Genomic DNA, 27,273 nt, shown 5'->3' on the forward strand with positions numbered 1-27,273 from the left:
TTGTGGTAAATTTTTATCTGTCTGGATTCATGCTGCAAACAAGAGGACACGGGTGAAAAAGAGAAGGAGGGGAAGGCTTATAAAGAGACAGACTGGAGTACTGCAGACCTATTATTCAGTCTGACTGAAGCTCTGCTTGGACGTGACTGAATTTGCAAAGAAAGTCATTGGTTTCTTATGAAATGTGTTCATAAGCAGCATCCATCAAGGGTGAAGGGAATCATTCATCTTAAAATGAAAATCTGTCTTTATTTTCTCACCCCCCGTGTCATTCTGATTGCTTTCTTTCCTTGGTGGAACAAAAAATAAGATGTTTAGAAGAAAGTTCACACTGCTCTTTTCCATACAGTGAAAGTGATGGGGAACAGAGACTGTTAAATGGATAAATGTTAAAACTGTTAAATGGATAAAGGAAAATTCTGTCATTAATTACTCATCCTCATGTCATTCCAAACCCAAGACCTTTGTTCATCTTTGGAACCCAAATTAAGATATTTTTGATGGAATCCGAGATCTTTCTGTCTCTGCATAGACGGCAACTCAACTGAAATGTTCAAGGCCCAGAAAGGTTGTAAGGACATTGTTAAAACAGTCCATGTGACATCAGTGGTTCAACCGTAATGTTATGAAGCTACGAGAATATTTTAGTGCACAAAGAAAACAAAAATAACAACTTTATTCAACACTTTCTTCTCTTCCATGTCAGTCTTTGACGTGTTCATGAGAAATTACTGCTGAACCACTGATGTCACATGAACTATTTTAACGATGTCCTTACTACCTTTCAGGGCCTTGAACGTGTCAGTTGCATCGCTGTCTATGCAGGGACAGAAAGCTCTCATATTTCATCAAAAATATCTAAATTTTTGTTCCGAAAATTAACAAAGGTCTTACGGGTTTGGAACGAGATGAAGGTGAGTAATTAATGACAGAATTTTCATTTTTGGGTGAACTATCCCTTTAATCTTCTAAAATGACACAAAAGTACCATAGAAGTACCAAATGTTGCCCATATAAAATAAATAAATATATTTAAAATTTTGGGGTGCTGTTTCAGGGTTTTTTTTTTTTTTTTTTTCAGAATTTAAAATTTTTGTGTTACTTCTGGTAGTGTATTACTTGCTGTTTCTTTGTAATTGTTAGTGAGATTCACCAGCGATTTCTGAGTAAAACTTGTTTCTACACCAATTTTCTTTTTCATTGTATGACTTTACACCAAATCATAGATTTCTTGAAAACCATAGCAAAATCTTTCAGTCTACCTTTTTCAAATCTCACATCATAAATTAAAATGTGTTTTTAGTACAAACTACTTTTGTAGTACAAACTACTTTTAAGATGCTTCTTGGAGTTTCAAACTTTCAATACCTTGTATGCAAAAGAGCAGCATGAACATCCTGCTAAACCTTTCCTTTTGTAATCCATGGAAAAATACAGGTTTGGAATGACACAAGGGTGAGTAAATAATGACAGATTTTTCATTTTTAGGTGAACTATCTCTTTAAGAGAGGAAGGACATCTGAACCACTATGTAGGAGGAAGACATGCTGTTCTGGGATCAGATTGTGTGTCACAGAGACTCAGAGTTAGTTTGGACATGTTTCAGTGATGGAGGGAGCAATGGGTGCAGGTGCTGCTCCTGTAAGCTGAAAATCTGTTGCTGATTTTTTACACTACAGATATTATTGTGTGCACACACACACACACACACACACACACACACACACACACACACACACACACACACACACACACACATTCGATGGAAACTCAGATCAGCAGTGGAGTCTATAATCATAATCCCTGTCACTCCACAAGTGCAGCAGACTCTGCCGCTCTCTCTCCCCCTTAACTTCTCCTCTCTGTCTCCTGTTCTGTTATGCTACTTACCCTCAACATCCTTTATCTCTTTTGCTCTCTCTTGACAGCTCCAAATTCATCCCCCAATTAATATCTGCCTGATTTCTGTCTCTTCTCTATCCTAACCTCTTTCTGTATCTCATTTCTTCTTTTCTGTCTTTCTGATTCTTCCAGTGTGTCCCAAAGGCCTGTTTCTTTATCATATTTAATCAGTAACTGAGAACAAGTTGTACTTTCTCTATTTATCCTCGAAAGCACACACTCAAACTTCAGTATGCACTAACATTCGTTATTTACAGGCCAAGACAAACCACAAGTTTAATATGTCCCTGTCTTCTCCGGAAACTATATATGACACTGTGATATGTGTGGGTGTGTATATTAACATTTTTTCCCTTGAATTTCCATCTACCATTGCTATGATAGAATGCTGCATGTGCTTTTTTCAGGATTGTTTGAAGAAAGTTCAAAAGAAAACCATTGTTATAAATAGAAATTGTTTATGACATGATAAATTTCACTTTTGATCAAATGAATGCATCCTTGCTGAATACAGTTATTTTTTGTTTAAAAAAAATTCTGTGGCTTTCAAACATTAATGTATATTTAATGCTGGAAAGATATATTCTAATTATTTGTGTATTATGTTATTTATACATTAAAAACAAATTTGGTGATATTAATAATAATAATAATCAGATGTTAAGGATTTCCTAGATTTTCTATTTTTATTTTAAACTTGATCTGTGCAAACCATTTTTATTAAAGAAAGAATGTTAATGCATGATAGTTTTGCATTATTTAACACTTCTTTGAGTAATGTTGAAAATAATCTAATGTAAATGTAAAATGCAGTGTTCCAACTCATGGCACCAAACCCTATAAGTGACCATTTGCTGGTCTGGCAGTCATAGTTTCTCAAATGATGTCTGTTGCTGTCCATTTATATGGTATTCATCAAACACACATCATATTGCAGTTATAAATCATGACAACGTCCAAAGCCCTATTTTGCAGAATCCAAAATAATGGCTGGCTTGCTCATTTCACAAACCATGTGTATCAATAAAGCGCTTGGCACATTCATCCACTCTCCCACCTGTGTAAACGGCATCAGTGCAACTGATGAGCTCTGAAATTACATGACGACTGACCCCCACTTCTCATTTCAGCTGCTGCTCTCAAACTGCATGACTCAACACCGTTATCACTAACCGCACAAGTCTAGCTAGACTCTAATAATGGCGTTTTTGTTTGTTTGTTTCCTCATTTTGTTGCATCATGCTCACGGGATCAGGCTGGAGCTATTTATGCAAATGTTTGCACAAATAGAGAAAGCATGAATAAGTCATGGTTATGATAATAGATGCTGGCTGGGGGAATTCAGATGGGTGGAGCAGAATGAAGGACCATCTGCACTGCACTCTATTTGAAAGGTGTTTTTAACAGTGCATTTCATATTTTTATATTTGATGTGTAAAAGGTGAGAGCTTTGGGATAGCAGAGGGAGTAAGTTAGCACAGCTGATCCGACTGGTCATTCAGGTGGCGGTACTGCCATCATCTTGCTCCAGGACACACAGCCAGCCTTTTAACTGCTGTGAAATGCCAACAATGTGATGGAGGGCCTCCAGTGTGCCATGCTGCTGTCATCTTCAACTGAGCTGGGTTAAAAGTGATGTCCCTAGTGAAAAATAAATATATCTATTTCATGCCAAAAAATACAAAAAAATTGTACTTTTAGCATACTAAAATACTTTAGTCTGCTAAATTGGAACAATTAATTTTTTTACTTTCACTTTAACAACTAAAAATATACAACATAAAACATACAATGCACGTTAATGGTCTGGAAGTAGCCCAACTAAAGATATACTGAAGTATATTTAATTGCGCTGAAGTGAAGTTATTGCAAGTATACTTTATGTACATTTAAAAATCTTGCATTTAAAGACTGAAATTATTAAAAGATAATAAAATTCTCATCTATAGTGGCATTAAAACACAGTTTAGGCTTAATATTGTGCATTGTGCACAAGTAGTACTCCAAATAAAGATATATTATAAATATCTTTTTTTTTTGGACTATTTTTAACTGCACACACTGATTTATAAATGCTTTAGATTTAGATTTTATTTTTGTTAGCTTTGATATTTTTAGCAGTGGTGCTTAATTTACAGTATAGAGCCTTGGGAGTGTCACAAGATGATGGAATCGGTTATCAGAATGAATTAAAATCAACTTTCTAAATCAATTTGTAAATGGTTTACAAATTCATTGTTTATTTTTACATAGTTACATTTTTAGCCATTAATTACATTTTTTATTTTTATGTGCCACTTCTATTAATTAAGGCTCTGACACTAAAATGTAAGAACTAAAAACATAAGAAAAAAAAATGATAGATAACCTAGCTGACCTCACTAAACAGTTGAAACCTTATTTAACCCTTAAATGGCATGTATTACTACTTTAAAATACATATTAGTACTGTACTTTAAAAGTATGTATTAGTACAGTACCTAAAGTGTACATATTAGTATCTTTTGAAAGGGAACCACCTCAGTGAAAGTTTAGCGTCAATGTTTGTGAGAGTGTAGATGAGGCTCTGATGGAATGAAGTAAAAATTTAGTGTGAATGTTTGATAAAGAGCATAATATGTGAATGGGAGGAAGCGAGCAGGAGTGGACTGGCTCACTGCACGCTTTCAATCCTGCCTAACTCCCCCTCTTTCCTTAAACACTCACACAAAACGCACACAAACACACACACGCTCGGTCTTTTCCTCTCGCCCACGCCAGTGTATTCCAGATGCCTATTTAGACTGGTAGTCATGAGTCATCTCCCCACACGCTCTCGCCTATTCTCCTCTTTCATCAACCTGTTTCACACCTCTTCAATCCCTCGCGCTCCTGGAGAGTTGAACTGAGAGGTGTACAGTAGGTAGCTCCTCTCCTCCGCTCCCTCGCAAAACTAAAGCGGGATGCTGTAGCAGCGCCACCGTGAATGGAAATATTCCACCCTGTCAGAGAGAAAATCAATAGGCGAACACTCTACAGCTCCATTTAAAACTCATTTGTGCTCTTGCCTAAGCTGTGGCACTTTACAGATGGGTGATGCCCTCATTTTTGTTGAAATGTTTACTGGTAAAGTTGTGTTCTCTGTCTCTTCCAATAGTGCGAATGTGAACAGTGGTGATAGCTGAACCCCAAGCCCTCATTCTGTGAAATGGTCTTGTCCCGTGGGCCAGTGGGACGCAGTGGAATAGTGCAATTACATAAGACTCCAGAGCGTCTTCTCCCAAAGGGCTTCTGGCAGGCTAAGGCCTTGTCGGCACTGATTTACACAGACACCCAATTTGGAGCATCGTCTCTCCTGCCAGCCCTGGTGAAGGATCTGAGAGTGTTGGGCTGGACAGAAGATGCAGAATTAATGTCTGCCAGCACCCTCTCTTCCTCACCCACCAGCATACCAATATATAGATAGAGGTATTTTGTGTTTAAATGATTCTGTTGGAAAATAACTCAAATGCTAATTGTAAGATGTTTAAGGTTCAATATCATAACAGCCTATTTGTGTGTAATACTTACTTATTGGCTTACAAGGGATAGTGTGTTTTCTCGGTGATGTGATACTGTGGATCAGTCACATGAGGGACGATCCCATTGGAGCAACCTTGGGTTAAGTGCACTTCTCAAAGGCCCAATGGTGATAAAGCTCCAAGCTCCTTGTGGAGACTGCTCAAACCACACTAAAAGAATGATCACAAATGTAGTCTCTGATTTTACATTTTTTTGAATGACACAGATAAGACAATAATTATTTTCACATTGTGGTTGATCATTATTGCAAAAAGGTGTTTGCCATTTTTTGTGTGCAGCATGCATCTGGCAGTCAGTGAAGGGCTTGTGGGAAGTCTGATATTACTACAACTTGTGGACTGAAGTGAGATGACTAATAAAAAACAGGCCTATGTACTGTATGTTAGACACTGAAGTTAAAACAGTTTTTGAATAGGGATGTTTGATGTACTTTGTCTTTTACCATCTCCTTAGACATGCAACATAAGTTCTCTTCCTGTTTTTCTGACACAAAGTACAACGTATGATCTCATTTCTCAGTTGAGACACTTCACTGTTCTCATTTTTTTACAAAGAAACTTTTCTCATAGCTTTTATCAGTTTTGTGGTTCAAAGATTCTGTCAGACAGAATATATAGCCTATGGTTAACCCACGGATATATTTAGTCTGTTTTTGACAATTGGAGCGCTCTAAACACTCTGCACCTGAATATAGTGCCATTCCCTATCGGTGCTGTAGTTTGTGCACTGCTCTAGGTTAAAGCAATAGGCTCAGTGGGCCAGTAATGTCTTTACAGAGAGGATGAGATTCAGTGTATTCAACCACTCCAGGCGAGAAGCTATTTATAGCTAATCCTGAAGTGACAGGGAACAGGGGCTAAGACACTGAGCTGGGACACGCATTCAGGGAAGATGCAAGCAAAACAGGATGGAAAGAGACCATTGCAAAGCATCTCTAATACATGTGTGCTTGCAGGATACTGACCTGCTCTCCTGAACCACATGTTTTCTCCATGGGCTTCATGACTTGTTTACTTTGAAGTGCAGTTGATGTCATGTGTTGCCTTAAATATTTATTGTTCTGGGACTGTTTCACTATTAAGCCGTGTAATAAATGACTTACTTTTGAAAAGGGTCACTAATGCTAAAAGAAGCCACTAAAATGAGTGGCATTGTTCATCATCACCTTCTGAAGGACTGTTAGACATATGCATGACTATAAAACATACAGAAGGTACAGAAAGGGGTGGTAATCTTTAGAAAGGTACTAACATATACCATTATAGGTACTAATATGTATGTTTTAGGTAATAATATGTTCCGGTAAGGTACTAAAAAATGTAAATAAGACACAAAAGTGTATATATTTTGAAACGTTACCTGCCCAGGGACAACTTTTATACCTTTTTCTGTGAGTGATTTATAATTTGCGGTGGGTTTTATTTTTGTTTGATTAACTTTGACTGTACTTTTAGAGCACTGTTATCATCCCTTTTTTTCGTGGGCAGAACGTTTTTCCTATTTTCATGTTGCAGAAAGATAGCAGCCTGAAACTAGTTACCTACTGTAGTTACCTTCTTGATTCTTTTTCATTGAGATATGCAAGCAGAACCTGCAAACCTGTCTTTAACTTACTAATTTGATTATTTATAATGGAACTATGTGTCCATATTTCATGGTTATTAGAGTAAAACACATGAAGAAGATGAAACAGTTTGGTATCATTTAGTCTGGGGTGGCACAGTGTTTCCATCCTGATGTATAAACAATGTGATGGTTGCGCTAGCAGTCACATGAATCAGAATGCAGGACACGGGTGCGCAGGAAGGAAGTTATCACAGAACCAAATCAGATTTGTGGGTGAAAGATTGAGGAGGGCAAGGGAAGAATAAATGAACACTGCTAGGTTGCAAAGGCCGAACCGGAGCATGGGAGAGAGTAGCCACGTGCCTGTGAGTGATGATAATGCTGTAACACGCCTGAGGCTGAGTCGGCAATACTCATATGTATAGACACCCACACATGCATGCTCTATTCATACTGTTACCGATGTCAGCCGCATTGCTATCTGATCAGATCTTGTTGCATCGTGTAAACGGCAAAAACACTGAGTAAATCACATTCTTCCACATCCGATTTAAGCCACTTTCATATGTTGTTTGATACTTTTCCAATATCTGGTCATCTGACCTAAGTCTGCAGTCTTATATCCGATTGTCCTCTAATTTCACGATTTTATGCCATTAATATCCTCCACCGTAACATAATATTTGTTTACAGTATATCTGTGCATGTGCTCTAGTAATTCTAGAGCTACGAGATGCGAAACGGAAATGTCAAGCATGCATTTTAACAATGCTACAGTAGACAGTGCTGTTCTTAGAAAGGCTTAGTTCTCATGGAAAATTATCATATTGTAAAAGAAATACAAATGAATAATATCTGTAATGACTCTAGCAACAAGTTTATTGTATTTAAATATACTAAATATTTATTAGTTTTACATGGTTTTAATATTGTAAAAAAGAAACTTGACTCCCTAATACTACAGTAGCTCTCTCTATTCGATTTCTATTCCATCTACTCCCTATATATATATATAATTTATTTTAAAAATGTACTGAAATATACATATATATAATATATTATAAAAAAATATATATATATAAAATTTATTTTAAAAATGTACTGCACTAGACTTGTTGGTTTGATTTTATAAAAAAAAAAAAAAAAAAAAAAAAAAACTGATTTTTATAAAACAAGAAATATTCATTATGTCAGTTCTCCAGCATTGACGGGTGAGGTAGACAGTTAAAGGGATGAAAATGGTGACTTTTGGAAGAATTTCCTTGTTGTTCTTTATACTGAAAATGAATGAAGATTGGGGCTATAAAGCTCCAAAATGGAAGTATCATAAGTCATATGGGCTAACTTTTTCTTTATGGTGCTTTTTCTTTTTTTTGGAAGCTTAAAAGCCTCATTCATCATAATTACATGGAGAAGAGTTGCCAGCTTCACAATTTCTCTCTTTTATGTGCCACAGAAGAAAAAATGTCATACGGTTTTGGGACAACATGAGAGTGAATAAATGATATCAAAATGTATCATGTTTGGCTGACATATCCCTTTAATTTTGCATCCATCTTAACAGTATCTTAACAGACTACATTACGTAGTCTGTGTCTAACAGAGGTGTTAGAATGTGGGCCATGCGTGTGTGCTCTCTTCCCTCCTACCCCCTCCGTCAGACATGAAACTGTCTGATTGGCTGTCACACCATTCAGACGCATGCTTCGGATGATGTAATATGCAGCAATCATGCGTCATCGTCGTCATAGGACCCAGCATACAAAAGGCAGCGCTGATGATGCCAGCTAGCGCTAATCTCAGCCCTAACACTGATAAAGGCCTGATTAATGCTATCCCTCAGGCAGTGGCCGCACACTTTATCAGCTGATTAGCGGGGACCACTGGATAACTCTGTAAGCTTTGTGTGATGATCTGCACTTAAGCCTCACTGATTTTATAGCAGTGTGAGTCCGACTCCTTCTGCAGTGTGTGCTTGTTATGGCAGATGTTTTTAAATGGGATCAAATGGCTGCTTCCAATCCAAAAGGATGCCCAATCCACCCTAGTTACGGAAGTAAATCATGATAATGTAATGCTTGGGAACAGAATCAGAATCATATTAAGACTTATTACATGGCTTTCCAAAATGCTTGATTCTGATTGGTCAGTTGTGGCGTCTTGCAAACAAATATTTGCGTATAATGACTGTTAAGCTGTATAATTGACCACCGCCCCAGGCAACTGATTTAAGCATAGTGTTCACCTCTCCACCACCATCTATTTCTTTTTGCATAAAATATTTTCAGTTTAAATGTCAATTTTATTTTTACTTATTTAGTAGCTGGATAATAAACCCCTGATCTCCATATTTGGGTTTATTTGTGATAATGACCGAATGACTACACTTTTTCTATTATTTAGCAATAGTCATTTTTTTATTATTATTATTGTAGTTGTTTATTATAGTTATTATTTAACCTCTTGTAGTTTCGGACTCCAGAATGTAATAAACATGCCTTACAAAGAGGGGGTGGAAAAGAAAGAAAGAGACACAGACAACAAAAATAAAGAAAAGCTCATTGTCTGAGGTCTCAACCAAGACAACTGGGCTCTGTAAAAAGAGTTTTGGCACAAAGCTTTGTTATTAGCCCTCGCTCTTCCTGCTTCATTAATGTCAGAATTATTATTATTCCACTGGCTTTCAGAAATGAGAGCGCCTGCAGCTAAATGACTGCTGCGTTTTCGTGAGGCAGCAGACAAGAGCGTAGAGTGGCAGAATCAAAGGAATTTCAATTGCTGTTTACTCTTTGACCTCCTATTCAGACAGCTCACACTGCATGAGCGTCTGCTAAGATCACAAACTATGCAGGGTGGAAAAAAGGAAAGAATGTAAAAAGATGAAAAGAGAAGGCCTCAAACGAATTAAACACACCCTAAAAACTTTGTATAATGCATTCGCTGTGCACATGGAAGCGACTTGAAGCTTGGTTGTCCAAAGAGAGATACAGTAGATGCATTTAAACTCCAACTTAAACTGTATCAAAAAGTCATAAAAGTCGATGGGGTCAAGAAAACATTGAGACACATCTTCTTTTAATTGTTTTCCATGTATGAAAGTAAGTCATACAGGTTTGGAATAACATTAAGATGAATAAATGATGACAGAAGCTTCCTTTTTGGGTGAACTACCGGTGCAATGATTCATGGACTGTTTGCGATGTAGACAAAGTAAAGCAACAAACTGCATATCTATCTGAATCTCATGCACCTTCCTCACCATTGTAATGGTAAAATGAGTTATGAGAAGAAAAAGAGGCAACGATTTATTCATGCACTGCAGTACAGTGGTGGCTGCTCCCCAAGGTTTTAGAACAGGTGGTGTGTTTGGTCTGTGAGAGAGAGCAAAGACAAATCAAATAAAGAAAGTTTTGAGAGTATCAGCATGCCAAGCATCCATCCCAGAAGGCTGTGTAGAAGTGTTGCCTTGCCTGGGATCTCTCCTGGATACTTGTTTCTGGGTGAATAAAAAGCATAGTGGAAAAAAGAGAGGGCCATCAATAATGCAGAAGGTCAGATCTACTCTGACTGTACTGCTCAAATCAAAGCTGGCTGCAGCTCAGATTCATAAAAGGAATTCAGTCTTCTGGATTTAAAGTTGTGAAACTGCAAATGGGCATTTTTAACAGAGATGTCTTCCCTGGAGGAGTTTCTACCTTTGGCCAAGACTTTGCAGGCAACTTAAAGGGATAGTCCACACAAAAATGGAAATTCTATCATGCTTTATTCACTCATGGTGTTTCAAACCTGTAGGACTTTTCTTTGTTCTGTGGAACATAATAGAGGATATGTTGAAAAAATAATGGTAAAAAAACCACAACTTTTTGGCTACCAACATTCTTTTTCTTTTTTTTTTTTAGTTTTTCACTCTCAGTAAAAAAAAATCATACTGTTTTGGAACAACGTGAGTGAATAAATATTTTCAGATGGACTGTCCCTTTAATGATAGAATCCAATGTTTTGTATGGAGTCAATATAATATCACATATATACGCAAAAAAATAAAGTTTTGCAAAGGAAAATAAAGTTTTGCAAACAAAAATTAAAGTATTGAGGAAAATAATTTTGCTTTTTGCAAACAAAAATAAAGAATTGCAAAACATAAATGATACCGAGCGAAAGCAATGATTTTGCAATACATATTTTCCATGGTCATATCTACAATTTTATTTGCAACACTGATTTTATTTTGCGCGTCAGTCTAGTTTGAGCTTGCGCTGCAGTTTTTCCTGTGCGCTTCATTTTTTCTGCGCCGTCTCGCTTTGTGACGCTGTTTTGACGTGGGGGTGGAGTCAAGGGGCAGGGGCGTGTACAACATGCCTCCCTGGAAGTGACGTCATCGGCCCGAGACGCAGCTCACTGATCCAGGTACTGTCATGATGAGCAGATGCATGCGAGTGGATCGCTTCCTTTTATTCACTAGCATTAAAACATGCATGGTTTCGTTTTATTAACAAATGTATATGTGTATTAGCAGCGTTTGCTCAAGTTAAAGAAGTTGTTACCATGCACATCTATTGTTTATTTCTCTCGATGTGCACTCTTTTACTGGCATAAAGTTGGCTTGACGTTGGACGTTCGATATTCGCAAATCTAGGGACCGTCTCTAAAGTTACATGCGAAACTACTATACACTTCTCTAACGTCAATAGCATGCAAGGAGAATGACTAACAGTCATGAAAAAACAACTGTTAACTGTTCATCCAGGTGTCAACTATAATGCACACCTTTTATATTTTTTTTGATAATTATTAAAATAAACTGTAAATCATATGTAAAATATTGCTACTTTTCATTACCACATGGACGTAAACACTAATTTAAAGCTCAAAAGCTCAAATGAAAAATAGCAATATTTTACATATGATTTACAGTTTATTTGAATAATTATGAAAAATATGAACGGTGTGCATTATAGTTGACACGAAGATGAACACTTTACAGTATGTTTTATGAAAGTGAGTCATTCTGTTCAAATGCTATTGAGCTTTAAATTTGTATTTAAGTGCATTCGGTAATGAAAAGTAGCAATATTTTACATATGATTTACAGTTTGAATAATTATGAAAAATATGAATGGTGTGCATTATAGTTGACACCTAGATGAACACTTTACAGTATGTTTTATGAAAGTGAGTAATTCTGTTCAAATGCTATTGAGCTTCAAATTATGGCATATTTTAAATTTGAGCCTTTCCGGTAATGAAAAGTAGCAATATTTACATATGATTTACAGTTTATTTTAATAATTATCAAAAAATATAAAAGGTGTGCATTATAGTTGACACCTGGATGAACAGTTAACAATAACTGGTCATGACTGTTTGTCATTCTCCTTGCATGCTATTGACGTTAGAGAAGTGTATAGTAGTTTCGCATGTAACTTTAGAGACGGTCCCTAGATTTGCGAATATCGAACGTCCAACGTCAAGCCAACTTTATGCCAGTCACACACTTTTATAGCATTAAATGTGTATTGTTTCATTTGGTTAACTGCATGTGTATTAACAGTGTTTGTTTTTAAGATCTAACCTGTGGCAGGACGCCAGCGCACAGAAGCGTTCTTTGTTCACATTAGTTCAGTTCAGAGTTACTGCTAGTTTTAATGTAAAATTATGCAATTCACTTCATAAACTATAACGTACATCATTAAAGAGGTCTACGACTCAAGTTTTATATCGATCTCGACTTCGTTTTTCATTTACATAACTCCTGGCATAAATTAATAAATGACTGTCATTGTAAGATAAAAAAAAAAATGAAGCTCGAATCTTTTTGGTTTAATTTTGCCACGAGTTTAATGCATAAACAAACCAGCGTGACCATAGCAACCTGAGATTATCAGAGATTGATCAAATATTTTTATCCATCCCACAGTCCGTTGATCGTGTCTTTTTATGTAATATATGTGCATATAAGGCTTTTATTATTTTTTATCATTATATATGTATAATATATCCAAGTGGATGCTGCACACTGCTGGTGGTTGAGGAGAGACCCCCCCACATGATCGTACAGCGAATTGGGTGTACAACAATACATTATAAAACGCTATATAAATGCATCATTCATTTATTCATATAGGCTAACCGTATATAATAATTGATAATAATACTATATTAAATAGGGCTATATTTTTTATATTTATTGTTATGCTTATTTCCCCTTTTAATTCGTGTATTGCTTACCTAATTAACGTTCTTTGTTAAATTAGTGTTTTCATTTACAAATGAAACTAGCGAATTATTCATTTATAATTCTAGTATTTATTATTATAGGGTTATTGTTAAATTCATCCTCTAAAGTGCACTTTAATGAAAAGTGTAATGAAAAGTAGCAATATTTTACATATGATTTACAGTTTATTTTAATAATTATCAAAAAATATAAAAGGTGTGCATTATAGTTGACACCTGGATGAACAGTTAACAGTTGTTTTCATGACTGTTAGTCATTCTCCTTGCATGCTATTGACGTTAGAGAAGTGTATCGTAGTTTCGCATGTAACTTTAGAGACGGTCCCTAGATTTGCGAATATCCAGCGCCCAACCTAAAGCCAACTTTACCCCAGTAAAAAAAAGCACATCGAGAGAAATAAACAATAGATGTGCATGGTAACAACTTCTTTAACTTGAGCAAACGCTGCTAATACACATATACATTTGTTGATAAAGTTAATAAAACGAAACCATGCATGTTTTAATGCTAGTGAATAAAAGGAAGCGATCCACTCGCATGCATCTGCTCATCATGACAGTACCTGGATCAGTGAGCTGCGTCTGGGGCCGATGACGTCACTTCCAGGGAGGCATGTTGTACACGCCCCTGCCCCAAAATAAAATCAGCCACGTCAAAACAGCGCCACAAAGCGAGACGCGCAGAAAAATGAAGCGCACAGGAAAAACTGCAGCGCAAGCTCAAACTAGACTGACGCCCAAAATAAAATCAGTGTTGCAAATAAAATTGTAGATATGACCATGGAAAATATGTATTGCAAAATCATTGCTTTCGCGCTGTATCATTTATGTTTTGCAATTCTTTATTTTTGTTTGCAAAAAGCAAAATTATTTTCCTCAATACTTTAATTTTTGTTTGCAAAACTTTATTTTCTTTTGCAAAACTTTATTTTTTTGCGTATATATGTGATATTATATTGACTCCATAGTTTTGTAAGTAGTTGTGTTAGTTTGAACAAAAAATGTCAATGATATTCTCAGTTGCACTCTGATTTTGAACGTTCTTGTGTGAACAAATGGGGCTGCGCTGACTGTTAACTCACAAAAGCATGGCACTTTTACTTCATTATTTACATTTTAATTTAATTAAATAATTGCTTTATTTTTGGTGTAGAATACTGACTTATTACAGGATTTACATATCAGGGGTCATGAGTAACCCATTTCATCCTAAGATATTCTTAGTTATTCTTACCCGCGTGGTACCCAGTAACCCAAATCAAACAAACTATGGTTTTTCATTATTTATTTTTATTATTGCATGTTTGAATTTTATGTATCTGTAACCACTGGGAAACTATAGAGTTAAAATTGCTCAGTTTCTTAATAAGACCAAGTATAAAATTGCAAACAACGAGTCAACATACTCTACTGTATGTAACATTATTTTACAGGAAAACAGGGAAAAAAATCAAGTGAATAAAATGATAAAATATATAACACAAATTAAGTACTATAGGTCATGCAATGTAATGTTATCTGTCAGCATTTTTATATGCAAAAGAAGACTCTGTGTTTTCCCACTGGTAACCAAACTAAACTAAATTTTGATCACAAATGTAGCCAGTGTGTGTAAATGAGTAAATCTCACACATGCACAAAAAAAAAGTTATTTCATAATCAAATTAAATTTTTGTTATTGTTAAAAACTAACAACCTGCATGTTGCGGTGGTATGATTAGTAAGGGTTCTGTGTTGACTCATGCCATGACTTTTCTGCAGAAGTGTGATGAAGTCAGATTCTTCCAGCTGACTCTACCTCCGCCTGCTGCACTGATCCACACTCAGCTGTCACCATACAGCTATGCCAGGCCTTTACGCAATGTTGCCGAGCAAGGCAAAAGACATCAGATATCTCCTGGAGGTAGTACGGTATTAGCATGGGAAATGAAAACAGCCTGCCACGCTAAATGGATTTTGCGTATGATCTTCCGCAGGAAACTTAGCAAAGTAATCAGACAGCTTGCGCAACCTTCATATCTATTTCTGTGCACCAGAAGCAAAGTGGAGATGATTAGGGTTATTTTTGAGCAGTGGCTAAGCTTAGCATCACATGTTCTAGAATGGGTCAGACTGATGCGAAGAGTTCTGACAGTCGGATGTGATACAGCTGTCACCTCCGAGCTGAGGTGGGAGACGGCGCTATTTGCTTGCCCATCCGGCAAGATGAATTTCCTTCGTCCCTTTCTCTCTTTTATCTTGTATCTCATTTTCACTCTGTTGAATTAGCATTAGCAGGGTCATCTGCCCCTCATTTCCAGCCATTTCCATTTATATCTGTCTGACTGGGATTCGATATAGGTCAGTGGCCCCTCATGCAGCCTATGCCCAGGCCCCCCTGCTGGGATAAAAATAGAAAATGAGTTATTAATATGCATATGTAGTGTGTAATTCAGGAGCTCATGATTGCAGAGGGAATCCTGGCAGAAAACGTGTGTGAGTTTGCAGACATTAAGTGGCTTTCATTCTCACCTTGGTGATTAGCTGGAGCGGGTTGTGGGCTCAGAGCCATTGAGGAAATGAAAGCATGTCATATAAAAGAGATGAGTGCTTTCTTAGCCCCTTTCATGCAGCACATTATAAGCCAACATCTAAAATGTAACATTTTTACTGTAGATTTGCCTTTTAGCGATTCCATGCTGGGAAGTTTCGTGAAATTACTAACAATCAGAAAGCTTCAAAATAGTACTTTGTGTCAAATAGACAAATGCTTCATTCTCCATTCTCCATTCTCTAAGCTTTTGTTTTTATCAAAACTTTTCGAAAAAGTTGTATACTCACAATTGATCTCATTTTTGAATGTAGCTACGTTAACAGAACCTCTCCAAACTGGTTTCTCTGCCCATCACAGTACTGAGTCTGCCTTGCTTGAAGTGTTTAATGACATTTTACTTGCAGTTGATGGTGGTAAAAATACAGTTTGGTTGCTTCTCGATCATACAGCCGCCTTCGATACTGTTGATCATAATGTTCTTATTTGGCGGTTAGAGCATTTGATTGGTATCAGGGCTACTGCTTTAAAATGGTTCAGTTCATATCTTAGAGACAGGGTTTTTTTGTTGAGTTGGGTAAGTTCTCTTTATCTATTGCTCCTATTATCTGTGGAGTACCTCAAGGATCCATCTAAGGTCCACTTCTTTTTAATTTATATATGCAACCTTTGGGAGATATTATTAGGAGGCATAATGTTTAATTTCACTTATATGCTTATGATACTCAGCTGTACCTAATACTGAAAGCTGGCAATTCCATAGAACCCTTATTGGCCTGTCATGTGGACACTAAGAAATGGTTATCCAGTAGTTTTCTTCGAATTAATGAAGATAAAACAGAAATAATCGTCTTTGGCCCTGCAAAGTTGAGAAGTGTTGTTATAAAGGAGCTTGGCAATAATTTCTCCTCAGTCTCTTCACAGGTCAGGAGTCTTGGTGTCATTTTGGAATCTGAACGTTGCTTGACTAAGCAAATAAATTCAGTTTTTAAGAACAGATCTTATCAATTACAGATCATCTCGAGACTGAAATAATTTTTGTCTTTTCATGACTTGGAGAAGGTCATTCATGCTTTTATTACTTTTCACCTTGATTATTATAACTCATTGTATTTGGGTCTCCCTCAGTCATCCATTACACGCTTACAGATGGCACAAAATACTGCTGCAAGGCTATTGACCAGGGCAAAGAAAACTGATATAATAACACCAATTTTGGCCTCCATACATTGGCTCCCTGTCTATTTTAAATTTTGCTGTTTGTTTTTACATTTACATATACATATAGTCATTTAGCAGATGCTTTTATCCAAAGCGACTTACAAATGAGGACAATGGAAGCAATCAAAATCAACAAAAGAGCAATGATATACAAAAAAAGAGCTCTTTTTAAAGTTTTAAAGCTCTTAATGGTCAAGCCCCATCTTATCTTACAGATCTTCTTACTCCTCTTTCAGCCTCCAGATAATTAAGATCTTCTGACAGTGTATTTTTAGTCGTCCCATGTTCACGTTTAAAAACAAAGGGTGATAGGGCTTTTTCATTTGCCACCCCCCATTTTTGGAATCAACTGCTACTGGACATCCGCCTTGCTCCTTCTATTGTAACTTTTAAAACAATGTTGAAAACATATCTTTACTCCCAGGCATTCTAATTGATTTTACCTATGTTTTATTGTTTTATAGTTTGTCTTGCTTTTCTTATGTTTTATCTTTGTTTCTGTCCAGCACTTTGGCCAGCTTTGCTGAGATAAATGTGCTATATAAATAAACTTTACTTACTTACATTTAATTGGACGCAGTCTTGCCCGGTGAACTGGGGTTTGGCAGCATATCAGTGTTTTAATAAGCTGTGAATGAGTTTTACAGAGAACAGAAGTGGTCTATAAACTTTACTGAGCTCATTATAGCAGTAAATATTGACCTATTTGGGTCACACAGCAATGAATTAACAGAATACAAAAATACTTAGTGAAATCTGAAGCTACACTTAATGAATGCTTGTTTGCATTATATGATAAAAATTAAAATAAGAGAAAGCAAGTGGCTTTTATTATGACAAATACCACAAAAATATTTTTAGTCAAGATATTTCACACAAAAAAGTTTAAGGTTTCAGAAAAGTGACTCTCAGAAAAGAGACAAGACATTGTTTGTTTGTAGATGTCACTCTTGCTATCTGAAGCAATGACATCCAGATGCTTCCTTTTGAGTGTCCCAGCAGGCAGTAAAATTTTAAGATTTTTTACTTGGCTGCTGGAATAACATACTGTAAGCTATGTGCATGTGTGACTCTACAGGTAAAAGTTGGCATTATAATCTCTTAAAACTTTCTTTAACTGGGCCACCTGTTGTATATACGGTGTCTTTCTTTTTCTGATCTCCACTCACTCAGTCCCATGATGGTAAAGTAGGGTAAAATCTTTCAGCAACCCAGAAACAGCAGTAATCTGGGCTAGCCTCATCGTGCAGTGCCTGCATGGCCTCTTTCTGAGAAACTAGCCACTTGCTGGCTGAAATCTGCTCTTAGAAGACTGTGAGGGTATCATGATTATGTGTACTGTAGTCTCTGCTGCTGTGATTTAGTTTACTTTGTTGTTAAGAAGTGGTGTCAACCTAGTAGCCGCCATTTATTTATTTATTTATTATGTCACTATATATGAAAATTGAATCAATATCCATGAGTTTTAAGAACATGATTAATTGTTTGATTTATTTATTTGCTATACTGTTCAATGGCTTGTGGTCTAACAGATTTTTCAGTGTATTTGAAATTCTCTTATGCTCACCAAACGTGTATTTTAATATATTTGAAAATGTAATTTATTCCTGAGATATCACACTTGAATCATTACTCCAGTATTCAGTGTCACATGATCCTTCTAATATGCTTATTTGCTGCTCAAAAAATCATTTGTTCTTATTATAAATATTGGTGCTTAATATTTATGTGGAAACCTAGATACATTTTTCTGGATTCTTTGATGAATAGAAAGTACAGTATTTATTTAAAATAGAGATATTTTGTAACATTGTAAATGTCTTTACAGTCACATTTGATCAATTTAATGCATCCTTGATGAATAAAATAATCAGTTTCTTTAAACAAAAATGAAATCTTACTGACCCCAAACTTTTAATCAGTAGTGTATTTACTGTATATTTATTTATTTATTTATTTATTTATTTATTTATTTATTTATTTATTTATTTATTTATTTTGCATTCAAAATTAAAATGCCTCAAAAACTAAGGGGGCACATTTGAATGAGCATCACTGTGGTTGTTTCCTCTCAGAATTGAGACAGTAAGGAGGTGCAACAGGGTTTGCAGCTGTCTTCGGCTCGCAGGATCACCTAGGGCAGCTCTCTCTCTCAGGCTCTGTGGAGCTCATACAAATGAAACTAGCACTCAGATTACTCATTCAGGTCAGATGGGCCCGAGCACGGAGCCTCACTGTTGTGTGCCGTTTCACAGCTCATTTGGCTCTAGAGATTGAGACTTCTCCCACTCATCAAAGAGTGCAAGCTCTCAGAGCAGGATTGAGGCTGAGTTTATGAACTCATGCTCAACGCAGGAAATGGGCACCTTGTTCACAACATAACAGATTGGATTCTGCTCTACACTGTAAACACTTTACTTTTCATATTTTGTGTTTGCATGATGTTATACTTCTTGAATCCTTCATCTGAAATTTGCTGAAAGTGTACTCATCCTCAGTCCATTCAATATGTAGATGAGTTTTTTCATCAGGACAGATTTGGAGAAATTTAGCATTACATCACTTGCTTACCGATGGATCATCTGCGGTGAATGGGTGCCATCAGAATGAGAGTTCAAACAGCTGATAAAAACATCATAATAATCCACAAGTAATCCATAATACTCCAATCCACCAAAGTGAAAAGCTGCATGTCTGCAATAAACAAATAATTCACTAGGACCTTTTTAACTTCAAATTGCTGTTTCCAGCTAAAATACCAGTCCTCTATTCATAATATTGCTCTTTCTAGTGAAAAAGTCATGACAGCAGGGGATGGACTTTTAACTGGAAGTGGTTTGAAGTTAAAAATGCCTTATTGATGGATTTGTTTCTTACAGCTTTTCATAAGATGTTAATTGATGGACAGGAGTCACATTGTGGATTATTGTGTTTTTATTAGCTGTATGGACTCTCATTCTGATGGCACCCATTCACTGCAGAGGATCCATTGGTGAGCAAGTGATCTAATGAATTTCTCTAAAACTGTTCTGATGAAGAAACAAACTCATCTATATCTTAGATGGCCTGAGCGTAAGTACATTTTCAGCAAATTTTGATTTTGGGTAAACTATTTCTTTAATTTTGCGATTATTTATTTATTTTTCTGAAGTTAATAGCACACTCTTCTTTTCGCATGACCCACATGTCAGCTGATGACTTCAAATACTTGTCAGAATGACTCCTTTTTCTGTTCTGATCACACTTAGTGGACAAAGCAGCCATCTGTAATTACCTTCCTTACTATTTCTTATTATTGATGCATACACTTTATTCCTTTGAGTCAGGATACACAGTAACTTCCTATTTCCCACTTATGAAGTCGTGAGCACTCCTGTGACTGGGGTTGGGAATTGTTAGAAATTTTTCGGTTCCGGTTCCGCCTAATGGTTCTGGTTCCGATTCTGATTCCATTAAAATCATTAAACAACTATTAAAAAAATAGTGGTAAGGAAAAATGCACAATACTCAACTACTCAAAGCTCAATACTGTTTATTACTTACTGTCAACTTAATTTAAATGTTGGCAATGTCAAAATTCAACATATATATTACAGTATAGAAATTTTCTGGTTTCGATTCCATTTAATTATTATTATGTTTTTTTTTTTACTTTTTTACTTTCATTGAATGTAGTGTTGCTGGAAGGTAGTAAGCAATGTTAAGTAATGCTAGTCCATCAATCAGCATGTGCTTCAAAGTTAATGTTTTTTACACTAACAATAACATTTAGCTTTTCAAGCAGGAATAAGCTGGTTGGCCACATAGTCCCTTGAGGGCTGACACACTTGTTCATTTCCCTAAATTAATGAAATATAAACTGTTATACTTATAACCATGTATAAACACACAAATAATAATGCAGTCAGGAGATGGTGTGATGCAATGAGTGGTTTCCACATTTTTAAACATTTAAAATGCGTGAAAATAAATATTTTCTATCACTTTGTTTATCACTCTTGAAATGACCTGTACACTAAATAATCTAACCCTCATACTTACATAACGATAGCAAATTGCTTACAGTTCCAGTTCTTTTCAAAAAACAGAACCGGTTCTGAATAAGAACTGGTTCTCGGTTCCCAACCCTACCTGTGACCCATGGTTTGTCTGTATGTGTATTCAGAGCCAGTGAGCAACGGACTTTCATAATAATAAAAAACTGCATTAACGCGCGATGAAATAATTGTCGGCGTTAATCAATTAATGCGCTAACGCAGTAATAACGCATTAACTTGCCCAGTATTATACAAATTTTCACACATTCATATTGTACTTTTTTCCCCTTTCAAATTGTTTTTATTTACTATTGTTATTATTTTTCAAGGATGCATTACATTGATTAAAATGACAGTAAAGACATTTCTAATGTTACGAAAGATTTTTGTTTTTATTTTAATAATAATAAGAAATGTTTATTGAGTACCAAATCAGAATATTGGAATGGTTTCTGTAAGATCATTAAAAACAGTGAAGACTGGAGTAAATTCAGCTTTGCCATCAAAAGAATAAATTACATTTTAAAATATATTAAAAATATAAAACAGTTTTTTTGTAATAGTAATACTATTTCACAGTATTTCTATTTTTACTGTATTTTTGATCAAATAAATGCAGCCTTGATGAGCATACATCAAAAACAATTAAAAATCTTGTATAGACCCAGAACATAAAAAACAGTAAAATTCAACAGAACATGGAGGTTAATTGGTTAACTTTGGTGGAATGTTTTTTTGTTTTTATCACGGCCTCATCTTATTCATTCTTTTTGTTGCTCTTTTTTATTTTCTGTCACTCACAATCTCTTCATCTTCTCATTATAACCCTCGATGATGACAAATATGCCCCATTCCTCCTATTCTGTTGCAACCACCCTATTATTTTATTTTCCCAATCTCTCCTTCATCTCTTCCAATTGGACGTTATTATATTTCTCACCGTCTAACACTTATTACATCAGCGGCTCAAAGCAGACTGCATGTGATGGGTAACCTGGTTGTGGACATGATTTGAAAATCCCATTTTGCTGTTAAAGAGAGTGCGTGAAGAGAAAGAGAAAAAAAGGGGGGAATGGGGGGTAGTAGAGGGTTGAGGATGATATTCCCCTTCCCCCATCTACTACACACTCTCTCTCTCTCTCTCACACACACACACACACACACTGATATAGACACTGTCTCCATGACAACGCCTGCCATTGCCACAGTGCTAGTGGCCAGCACTCACCAGAAGGCCCTCCTGTTTTTAGCAGCAGTAAGATGCTGTTAAACCTCATGGGCTCCTGGGCCACATTAGGACAACACATACTTCATCTTCACTCTTTTTTTCCCCCGCCATTTTCAGCTTAATCTCTTTTCGTTCCACTTGCTGTTTAAAGGAAAAGCATGACACCCAATTGATCTTCTGTGTCAGTGATCACCTTTTGAATACTCACACTAACCTATAATAATGGACACAACATATAAATTAATGTGTTTTAAATATAACTCACCTTCTACCTTTCACTGAGGTTAGAAAATAATATGCAGAGGTCAAAAGGCTCTTCGTTCTCTGTAACTGCCTATGCACCTCAAACTCTGTTAACAACAGCTCTATCTAGTGGCCACTGAATGCGCTCACAGCCATGATGTCTGTGCATCTTTAAGGGATGATGTCATTCTTTCTGGCTGTGCTTGAAGAAGAGAAGGCTGTATGTTGCTGATATCTGAGCATTCCCAGGCGATGAGAGAGGATCAGTATGGCCATCTGTGTGCCTTTGTGTGTCAGCAGGAACTGGCACGATTATCAGTGTGTGTGTGTGTGTGTGTGTGTGTGTGTGTGTGAACTCTGTAATAGCGCAGTAAATGTAATAAAACAGGTGCTCTATTGTGGCTGTTTCCTCATCTCCAAGGCATTTGCTGTATGTTATGAGTCCGTTTTTGTTCATTTGTATGAGACCTTTCTGCAGTTCAAACATGCAGAACAAACAGTGAACACTGCTGGTTTGCGCTTCTTTAGTGGGGGGAGGATCATGAATTTTGAACCACCCGAGGATGTTGTAAAACCAGCATAGGTATTGTAGCTAATGTTCAGTGGATAGCAGTCACACTCATTCTTCAGCAGTGTCTTTCATTGGAGCTCCTATAATCCATAATCATAATCATCAAGCTTTTTGTGCCTTCTGATCAACTGTGACTTTCACTGTGCCTTTTGCTGCACTTTATGGTTGATGCTAAATAGCAATGTTTTTATTATCACAACAGTATTTGTTCGTAATCGATCTTCAGGGACCTGAAATGCCAAACAAATGAATTTGTTGCTCGATTTATGTCATTAGTGTTAAATGACCCTCTGCTCCATTTATAATACAACTCAAACTACAACTCCAAAAATATTGTAAGATCAATAACAAGTGACATTGACTCGAAGAAAAAACATATGAAGTCATGAATATTTCTATATTTGTTTGTCCTTGTCAGTGTTAGTTTCTTATAGAGTGCTGCAGCAATGACGTAATTTGTAAAGCAACTGAGAAGTTTGCATCACCCTAGTTCCCTTGACAAAACCAAATAGGATTGCATTGCCTTTTAAATTATTGCAGAAAATAAGCTCTGACTGGCAAAACTTTCATTTGTACATGTTTAGTTTATCATAATCTTCACAGATAAACAACTTTTATGATATTTCTGTATACAATCAGCAGAGGTAAACAGCTAAATATAGACTCTTAACGAACTACACAACAGTTACATGACCTAAGCGTCACTACCATTAAGTGCCTGATCATTGAGTGCAATCATTAACATAGTGAGGTTGTAAAAGTGGACTAGCGAGTCGATAGATGAGTTTAGCTGTTTAGCGTGTTGACATTTAATATCCTTAACAACCTTGGTAATCCTATTTAGCCACTTGTTATTGACTGCCTTTTTCACGACAAGTATAAGTGAAAATATCTTGAGCTTAACCACAAACTATATTTCAGGCATTTAGCAAAAAGCCCATTGACTTCAGGTTTCTGGAACTGGAAATGCTAAAATGCAAAGCCATTGTCAGGTTTTGGTCCCACAAAAATTCCTGTAGCACTTTATGAATCTTACAATCTATGTTGTAAAAAAAGAGGTAATTTTGACCTCTGAAGAGTAAAGTAAGAGTAAAGTTCTAAATACGCAAATAACTGGAAAATTTTCAACTTTTACTTGTTCACGTTATAAAATAGGTAATTGTAATTAAGCTTATATTACTCTAGCCTAAATGTCAGTAGTAGTTATGTATTAACAATTACATAATAATGTATCAGACAAACATAAGTGGCTTTATGAAGTAATGGATGGGCTGAACAAATCATAAATATGATTTGTTTGCGCCATCTAGTGGACAAACCATTGATAAACACTTTTGAAGCTGTGATTCATGAATCCATGGTGAAAAAAGCGTTATGGAGGGGATACATGGTGCAAGATTAAACATACAACAATGCTTACAGCATATTCACAGTCAACCATAATGGTGTGTCAGTAGATGCAATAAAGTGAACTTGTCTTACTGGCAGTAAATGTTATTTGGAGAGAATATACGTAGTAAGTGTCTGATGCTGTAGATCCCTCTCACTAAATCCTTAATTTAAAGACTATCATATGATTGTTGTGGAAAAGCATTTTGCCTTCATCTGAATCTCTTGTTAAATTTCACAGTGTTATTATATCCTTACTTTTGCATTTACCTTTGGTATAACAGACACTGATGCCTTTATTAATACACTTGAAATGAAGGTGCTGTTGAAGGTCAGAAATGATTGTTTATTGGTTTCATTTTCACTGATGTTTTAGAGAATCACCTGAGATCTGCCTCATTTAACATTTTCTACTTCAGTCATAAACATATTTATTGTGACTGTTATATTGAGCTGTTTTGTGACAATCAACAGCTGATTATTTTGTTCAGTCAGTCTAAGTACATTAATTTGCTCATGCTTATACATATGCAAACCTTGGGTGGTTTAAATCTTCAGACTGCTATTAATGGAATGGAATTGATATTAAAGTTCATCCTGCTATTCCAAAAAGTTTTGTCAAGATCTTTAAAGTTTACTGGACTACCAGCAGCTGTTTTATTAAAATAATTGTGTTGAATCTCTTTTATCTGGATGCTTAGATCACTGTTAAATCTGTCAGATATTTTGAGGACAACAGAAGGGAAAAGCAAAGCTAATGTTTGCCGTATATCTGCAGATGCTTGTTGATGCTTCTGAGTGGAGAGTGGAAGGTCTGGTATAACTGGTTTACGCGACGCATTAAAGGATCACTTTACAGCCGTTTCTTTGTAACGTGAGAGGAACGAAAGCTCTGCTCTAGTAGGAAGTACAATGTTCGATTTTCTCCCTGCAATTTTGACCCAGAGCACTGCAGTTTAGTGAACACACGCCCTGTGTTTGCCGGATCAACAGCGCTTCCCAATGAATCTTTAATGACCGTTTTAGAAGTCGTAATGGCTAGTCACTAATGTCCATTAATGATTTCTGAATGCAGCTGGCCCCGCCTTGATGGCCTCTCGACTGTTCCATTAGGATTTCTTTTAGTATGGTTAAAACTTTGAAAACATCCTCCTGCTTGCAGTGAATCACCACTGTCTTCCTCCTTTGTTCTTTCCTCTGTTTAATTGCTAAATATGACATTTCCTCTGAGAAAATCAACATCAGGTAAGGTTTTTCTTCACTTTTTTGGTTCTTTGGTTTTAAGGTATGTGTAGAATTTTATACTAAGTATTGAAAATGACCTGCTGGAATTTACTGTGTATTACTTTTAGAGGGCTTTATTGGTTTCTGGTTCGAGTTTTGTCTGTTTGTTTTGTCTAACTTCTCTCTGGGCTGTCAGTTTGTGGAGCTGTCCGAGGTGCTGAACTGCAGATAAAGATGCGGGTTATTCTAACGTTTCATTAGCGTCTTCTTTCTTTATCGCATATTTGACTAATTCACTCTTCGTTCTCACAGTCTTCTTTATCTGTCTTAATCCCGTATTGTATTATTAGTTTTGTAGCATTTATTTTTAAAGATTGCAGGTTTAAATTTTAAAAACATTTCTCATAATATTTACCCTAATTAAATATTAAAATCGTTTTTTTTATGTGGAGTGAATCACATTTGCGCATTTTAGAGTTATTTAGCTCAACTAAAAAAAAAAATGCAAGTGACTGACACGTGAAGGGCTGAGAGTATTTTCTAGCATTTTATTTTCAGAGTAACTTTGCATTACTGAATCAAAATAATATTATCTGGGGTTTTCCCCCGTTCGTATCGTTTGATGTTTTTCCTCTGTTCAGACGTGTAGTTGAGTCGTACTGCGTCTTATAATCTGATTATTGGACAGTAGATGGCGCTGTTGATGAGCATATACAATTCTGTAAGGCGCTCTGCAGTTAAATGATCAGAACATGAGTCTGAAAGGTTGAGATCGATAATAGTTACTGAGGATGTTGAGTGTAAGGCGTCATACAGTCAGTCACTTAACGTGATTTTATTTGATTTTGACGTTTCTTAATCTTTCCAGTAATGCATGTAAAAAAAAAAAAAAAAAATCCTAATATTTTTTAATAGCCTTTACGTCGTACATCTCGGATTGAAGCAGTGTTACAACAGTGTTTTATTTATTATTTTTGAAGATTATGCAGTGCAAATATTAATATGCATATTAATGCATGTTATTATGATTGGGCCAGAAGACAACTGTGCTTTTGCCACGCACGCAGGAAACTAACTGCCATGGCAACCAACACTCCTCCAATCAGGACATCGCAACTCAGTTGTTTCCACGCGATCCGTTATATTTGGGAAAGAATTATAACACATGACTGGCACATTATGTTCGTCTGTGTAACTGTCTAAACATTATAAACCTTCAAGAGCTCCAGTTCACTTGCAGCTGTCACATTTGTGTGTGTGTCACCGTCTCCCCGCGAGTCTCTAAGGGGAGAGGCAGCCCAATAGATTCGTCTCCGTTAGAAATTGATCACTGGCGCTCTTTACCCAGCTTGCTGTTCACACATTGAATGATTCTCAGACATTCAGGATCTAGTTTTTAGGACTAATCTTTACGCACTTCACTACAACATTAAAAATGTTGTTTTGTTGCTCCTCACTCTTCGTCCGCCGGCCCAGAACAGCTTTGTGGAAGGAAACGTTCACGAACTAGCGATGTTCGAATCGTCCAAGTTTCAACCGAATCACTTTCCAGTGATTCGTTTGA

General features: G+C 36.2%; 1 protein-coding gene across 3 annotated transcripts in view; it reads left to right on the forward strand.

Moving 5' to 3' along the window:
* Positions 1-27,273, forward strand: part of fgf13a (fibroblast growth factor 13a) — a 115,347-nt gene that overhangs the window by 53,759 nt on the left and 34,315 nt on the right. The gene's annotated exons all lie outside the window — the stretch shown is intronic.

This window comes from Cyprinus carpio, chromosome B14 (assembly GCF_018340385.1).
Source record: "Cyprinus carpio isolate SPL01 chromosome B14, ASM1834038v1, whole genome shotgun sequence".
In the NCBI taxonomy this organism is placed as follows: Eukaryota; Metazoa; Chordata; class Actinopteri; order Cypriniformes; family Cyprinidae; genus Cyprinus; species Cyprinus carpio.